At 37.2% G+C, this 7379-nt stretch overlaps 1 protein-coding gene across 1 annotated transcript in view; it reads left to right on the forward strand.

Annotated features, from left to right (window-relative positions):
* The window catches only part of PIK3C2G (phosphatidylinositol-4-phosphate 3-kinase, catalytic subunit type 2 gamma), a 576625-nt gene that overhangs the window by 466605 nt on the left and 102641 nt on the right, over positions 1–7379 (forward strand). The window lies entirely within an intron of this gene.

A 7379-nucleotide genomic window follows, 5' to 3' on the forward strand; every position in this document is an offset into this window, starting at 1 on the left:
ATGGCACATAACAACAACAAACAAAATAAGACAGTTTTGTTCTGATGAATGCAGGTTTACTGTGGTAGGAGACAAATTTACAGCACCTATCAAAGCAACCCCTCAAGATTCAGAAAGGTATGCTAGTTTGAATTCTGACTCCTATTCTGTGTCCTAACACATGTCTCCTTTTTATAAATTTTATTTTATTAATTTTAATGAACATTTACAGAGATTTGGGGTTCCCGTTCATTCATTGTTACACTCTAACACATGTCTCTTAAGTAATTATATTTGATAATCTAAGTCTAATATCACTTACCAATGAAAAGTTAAAGATTTCCAGTATGTGTCATCAGGATTAGACAAAGACTTGTCAACAACCTGTATTATGCAAATAACACAACCTTGCTGCTTACTAGACATGAAGAGGACCTGAAGCACTTGCTGCAAAAGATCAAATATTATAGGCTTCAATATGGATTACCTGTCAACATCAAGGGGGGAAAACGTTCTTAACACTGGGCCAATAGACATTAGACATCACCATGGTAAATGGAGAAAGATTTGAAACTCTCAATGACTTCATCTTACTTGAATCCACAGTTAACACCCTTAGTACCAACAACTCAGGAGATGTATTGGCCAAGTCTGCTGTCAGGGATCTCTCAAAAATACTGAAGAGCAATGTTGGAAATTTGAAACTGAAATGTGTCTGACTCAGACCATGGTCTTTTCAATTACTTACTATGCATCTGATAACTGGATAATTCATAAGGAAGATAGAAGAAGAATGGATGCCTTTGAGTTGTGGTGGTGAAGAAGAGTACTGAATATTCCATGTATTTCTGAAAGAATGAACAGATATGTCTCAGAAAATGTACAGCCAGTTTGCCCTTTGGAGGCAAGGGGACAAAGTTTCATTTCTCATATTTTGGACATGTTGTTAAAAGATGCTGTTCCTTTGAAAGGGACATCGTGCTTAGAAATGTTTAAAAGTCAGTGAAAAAAAGAGGAAGACCCTCAATAAAATGAATTCCTAAAATAAATGCAGCCTTCGGCTCACATGTATCAGAGATGGTGAAGATGGCACAGGAAAGGGCAGAATTCAGGTCTGTTGTTCATAGGGTCACTATTAGTCATGTTCAACTTCACAGCATCCAACAACAGTAACAACAACGTCGATCCTTTGGTAGGTTGATTAGTTGGTACTTTTCAGTGATACTGAAATTAAATGAGTGAAAAATACTGCTAGCCAAAATGTCATAGGCTTGAAATCACTATGCCTCCTGTGAGAGAAACTGAGACAGTCTCTTCTAGTTAGGATTGAAAGTCTTGGAAATCTGATTGAGAGTTTCTGTGAAGCCAATTAATCTATTGAGCATTTGGACAGTGAAGAGTCAACAAGTTACTATTTTACAAGTAAAACATAATTTATGATACATAAATTTATGATAAAATAGCCACATTTATAACATTGTGGATGAATAACAGAAGCACTTGTACAAATTGCTTCCTAATTAAAAAAGTGAAGACCTATTTTTCTCTATCCAACACCAGCTTCTAATTATATATTCTTAATTGGAACAATGAGGACACTCTAGAACTACATAGCCTTGATTAAATGCTAGTGGCATTGGACTCATATAATGATCTAAGAAGCTCAGATATGTGTTGTGTGTTGTTGTTCTTAGGGGCTGAGTCAAACACAATTCATAGTAACCCTGTGCACAACAGATCTGAACCATGGCTTGTCTTGTGTCTTCATTACCTCTGACACATTTAAAGCCCATCACTTCAGTTACTATTGTACAATCCATCTTGAGAGTCTTCCTCTATTTAGCTTATCTGCCACGTTTCCATATATGATGCCCCTTTCCAAGAAAAAGCTTCTCCTAGCAACATGCCTGAAATATGTGAGATAGATCTTTATTATCATCTTTGCTTGCAAGGAGCTCTCCAGCTGAACCTTCTCCAAGATGTAACTGTGTGTTCATTGACAGGCCATAGTATACTCAGCACTGTTCTCTAACACTGTAACTCAAAGGCATCAATTCTTCTGTCATCCTTATTTGGTAGCTCTGTTGACTAATTTAGTAGGGAGTTGTGCTGTAAACTCAAGGGCATGTGTTTAGATCCCCAAGATGCTTCACGGGAGAAATATGGGCAATTTTCTCTGTTATAATTAACGGCCTCTGAAAACCCACTAAAGGGCCAGCTATAGGCCAGGGCTGACTCAATGGTGCATAGCATCAACAACAACATGATTATTCATCATTCAGTTCTCAGATGCACAGCAAGTGATTGAAAAGACCATGGCCTGAATCCGGCACACCTTAGTCTTCAAACTAATATTCCTTAATAATTTGGAGAGTTCGCTCACAGTGGACTTTCTCAAAGCAATATATCTCCTGACCTTCTGACTGTTAGTACCGTAGGTGTTGTTTGTGGATCCAAGTAAGATATAATTGTTGACAATTTCCATGTTTTCTCCATCTATCATGCTATTGCTTATTGGTCCACAGGTGAGGATTTTTGTCTTCTTGATGTTGAAATGCAATCCATAGTGAGAGTGGCAGTGTTTGATTTGCCACAAAGGTATCAAGTCCTCTTCATTTACCAGAAAGCTGGTTGTGTTATCTGCATAATGCAAGTTGTTGATAAACCTTTATCTGACCCTAACACAATATTCTTTTTCATAAAGTTCAGCTTCTCAAATGATTTGCTCAGCATATAGATTGAATACGTATAGAGAAAGAATACTACCTGAATACACAGCTTTCCTGATTTAAATCTTGCAGTGTTCACTTCTTCTGTTCAGACAACAGTTTCTTGGTCTAAGTATGGGTTTCATATGAACATAATTAAATGTTCTTAAATCACATTCTTCTCATTGTTAAACATAGTCTGTTATGATCCAAACAGTCAAATGATTGAATAATTATTAAAACACTTACAGACTTCTTCTGGTACTCTCTGTTTTTAGCCAAGATATATCTGACATTGTCAATGGTATCCCTAATGACACAGCCTTTTCTAAACCCAGCCTGTACTTCTGGTAGTTTTCTGTCGATGTACTGTTCTAGTCAATTTTGGGTAATCTTCAGCAAGTTTTTGTTTGCATGTGATATTAGTGATATTATTTATTAATTTCCATACTCTCAGATCATCCTTTTTTGAAATAAGAATAAATAAGTAGGATAGACTTAAGGATGTATTTTGATTCTGAATTTGTTTTCACATGTGTAATTGATGGCTTATTCTACAGTCAACACCTGATCTGGTCTTGATGGCTGATATTGAGATTCTCCAACAATTCTTTCCACAGATGTAGCCAATCCAATTTTTCCAGACTTTCAAGTAAAGTTCTAGTATAGAAACACTTTGGTGTTTTGGTTTGGTGTTTTTTAAAAAAAAATGCTATTAATAGATCTCTGATGTACAAAATTCAGTCATTTGATGTCCAGCCTCATTTTACGATCATACTATGACCATACTTTCTGACTACCATTCTTTCCTCATTGTTTTCAACATTTGCATTCCAGTCATCAAGGTTTCTTAGAAACCCTCAAATTCCTCCTTCCAGCTACAGTTTTTGGTGCTGTTAGCTGTCTCTGACTTTTTATTAATTTCCAATGTGAGCTTGAACTCTGATATTATATTCCTCTATTGTTCTGATGGTTTTTGGTGGCCTGTTATTTCAGAAGTGGATGGCCAGTCCTGATTCCTAGTTTGTCTTAATCTTGGAGCTCTACAGAAATCTGCCCAACATGAGTGACACTTCTAGCACTTGAAACACAAGTGGCATAACTTCCATTGTCAGCAGCCTACCATAGTATAGAAAAATGATAGATAAATACGGTAATAATAAAACAATAAACAAGCAAACATGTATACACTTAACCTATTCGGGATGGGTGTGTCAGAGGCAATGCGATTGGCACAGGATAGAGCCGGGTTTAGGGCTATTGTACATAGGGTCGCTATGAGTTGCAAACGACTCGATGGCACATAACAACACAACAACATAATGTAATTATTGTTGTTACTGTTAAGTGCTGTTGAATTGAGTAGCAGCCCTATGAATAGCAGATCTGAACCCTTTCCTATCTTGTGCCATCCTCACAATCTCTTACACACTCAAACCCATTGCTGTAGTCACAGTGTCAATCTACCTGGTTGAGGGTTTTCCTCTCCTTCACTGTCCCTATACCTTTCCAAGCTTGATCTCCCTCTCCAGTGAATAACCTCCCCTAACAACACACCCAATCTGAGACAAAGCATCATCATCTTTGCTTCCAAGGAATACTTTGGCTGCACCTTTTCCAAGATATATTTGTTCTTTTGGCCGTCCATTGGACCTTCATCACTATTCTCAAGATCATGATGAAAGACATAAATTCTTCTTAAGTCATCTTTTCTCATTGGCCAGCTCTCAGATGAACAGAAATCGACTGGAAGACTTCTGTCCTCAAATCATGGCTCTTCAATAATTTGAAGCAGTCCCTGACTACAGACTTCTTAGTACAATCTGTCTCCTGATCTCCTGAAAGCTTTGACATGCAAATCATTTCCCTAATGTACCACTAACAGAAACTTTAAATACAATCAGTATACTAATATCGTGGTGCAGGGCAGTGTTCTCTGGTCCCAGCTAAAGCACCTGGTGGCATGGTTGAATGACATCCTAGGTGGGAATATTACGGCATGGACATTGGCCCAGCTGGATCATTAATTAGTCCAAAGATGGAATGGTGGGAATTTGTCTTTCTTTCTCATTGCCTAATGTCTGTTTTCAGTCCCAAAGCCAGAAGGGTGGGAACTCAACCATCCATCTCATTACTGAATGTTTTCTTTGAGCCTAAGATCCTGAAGGGTAGTGATTGTTCCCAGATATCTGCTTTGAAGAAAAAAGCTAGAGGAAAGCTATATGCTGATATATGCACATATTGTAGTATAAATCAGAGCATTATAACAAGAGAATAACATAGCCTATTCGATATTTTAAAGGATCAAAGAACGCAATTTTTCTCAACTGTCAGTTCAACAATCATCCATGTTGAACCAGAATTTGTGTAAGATTTTATATGAGGGTACTTCTACAACGTAGGTTTAAATTTATTTAACTTAGATGTTGAACCACTTTGGAAGTAGCATATAATCAAGAACCATAGTACTGAGGCAGAAGTCCAAGCTACATTGAAGTAAATGAGAAAGAAAAAAAAAAAACAACAAAAAAACAAACCCAAAACAAAAAACCCAGGAACTTATGTAATGCTACTTGAAGCATTTCAACAAACATGTGTAGCCCTGAACATTCTCATCAGTCTTTGCTAAGAAATTTGGAAGACATGTACCTGGCCAACTAATTGGAAGAGATATACACGTTTGTTCTGATTCCTAAGAAAGGCAATCCAATAGTGTGTAAACTATTGAACAGACCTTCAATATCACATGAAAGTAAAATCTTGCTGATGATTCTTAAAAATGACTGAAACAGTACATTGACAGGAGACTGTCTGAAATTCAAGCTGGATTCAGAAATGGCCATGGAAAGGATATCATTTCTAATGTCAGATGGATCTTGGCTGAAAATAGAAAATTACAGAAAGATTTTTAGTTGTGTTTTATTTATTAAGCAAAGACATTTGACTGTGTGTATCATAACAAATTATGGCTATCATTGAAAAAAATAGGAATTCCAGAACTCTTAATTGTGTTCAATTACTGTGTAATCTATGTAATAGACCAAAAAGCAGTTTTACAAGCAGAACAAAGGAACACTGCATTGTTTAAAATAAAAATGGTGTGTGCCAGTGTTGTATTCTTTCTCCATATCAATTCATAGTGTATGCTGGCAAATCACTTGTGGCCTAGTGGTAAAGAATTATACTGACAACCCATAAGTATGTGGTTCAAATCCACCAGCTACTCCACAGGAGAAAGATGGACAATTTGCTCCTCTGCAATAAACTGCCTCTGAAAACTCAATAGAGGGTTTATCAGTGGTTCATCTCTGACTCAGTGGTGTACAAAAGCAACATAGGATAGTTCTATTGTATCCGACATAATAATTAGGAGTCGGAGGCTGCTAGAAGGCAACAGGTTTATGAGGTATTCAGAATACGGGAGTTGTAAAAAGGATGGGGAAAAAACAGAACTTTCCATAATGAAGATTGAAGTCCCTTACATAGTTTCTAAGACCATTTATTCTCAAAGTATAACTCCTTGACAAGGATTATCAGCATCACCCGGAAACATATAAGTTACTATTGTTAAGTGAATTGGCTATGACGGATAGCAACCCTATGAACAATAGAACTAAACCCTGCTCTATCCTTTTCCATCTTCATCATCTCTGATATACTTGAGCACTTTGTTACAAGTCAATACATCAATCCATCTTGTTGAGGGTCTTCCCCTCCTCCACTGACATTCGCTTTTCCAAGGACTAGCCCCTCCTAACATCGTGCTCAAAGTATGCGATTTGAAGTTTCATCGTTCTTCCTTCGAAGGAACACCCTGCCGGCAGCTTCTCCAAAACATTAGTTTGTTCTCTAGCAAACTCCAACTACCAACTCAAAAACTGAGGAAGTAAGGCCAAGCATTCTAGATATTCTAACAATTCCTCTGGAGAGCTATGATTCACAGTAATGTTTGAGAACCATTTTTTTAAAATTTTTTTTATTATTAATGTCTATGAAAATGTACAGAGACTTTGGCTTTCCATTCATTCATTGTTGCACTTTTCTCCCCTCCCAACCCTCCCCCCTCCCCGTACACTCCCCTCTTGGAAAAGTAAAAGAAAAATTCTTTCATTGTTTTACAAACCCTCCCCCAGGTCCACTCTACTATGCAGCCTTCACTCTGGACTCCTGTCTTCACAAAAATACCTAATCACATATCCCTTTTAAATAGTTTTATCCTTCATTTGTTTCAATGTAGTATACATTATTGAACCCATCTTTCTTAGTCTCACCCCAACTCTGAGGTCAGTCCTGTTTTACAACAGTGGCACCATGCAATATTTGTCCTTTTGTGACTGAGATACTTCACTCAGCATAATATCCTCCAGGTCACCCATTTTGAATAATATTGCATGAGTTCCTTGTTTTACAACGTGGCGTAGTATTCCATTGGGTGAATATACCACAGCTTCTCTTTCCATTCATTTGTTGATGGGCACTTAGGTAGTTTCCAACTTCTTGCTATTGTGAAGAAAGCTGTGATAAACATGAGTGTGCATATATCTGCTTGGGTGGCTGTTATGGTCTCTTTGGGGTATATTCCCAGTAGTGGAACTGCTAGCTCAAATAATATCTATTTGCAACCTTTTAAATTGTGATTATTAATTTTAATAGACATTTACAGAGGTTTTGGGTTTCCATTCATTCATTGCC

This window comes from Elephantulus edwardii, unplaced genomic scaffold (genome assembly GCF_000299155.1).
Source record: "Elephantulus edwardii isolate Elephantulus edwardi_28Jun2011 unplaced genomic scaffold, EleEdw1.0 scaffold00067, whole genome shotgun sequence".
NCBI classification, from domain to species: domain Eukaryota; kingdom Metazoa; phylum Chordata; class Mammalia; order Macroscelidea; family Macroscelididae; genus Elephantulus; species Elephantulus edwardii.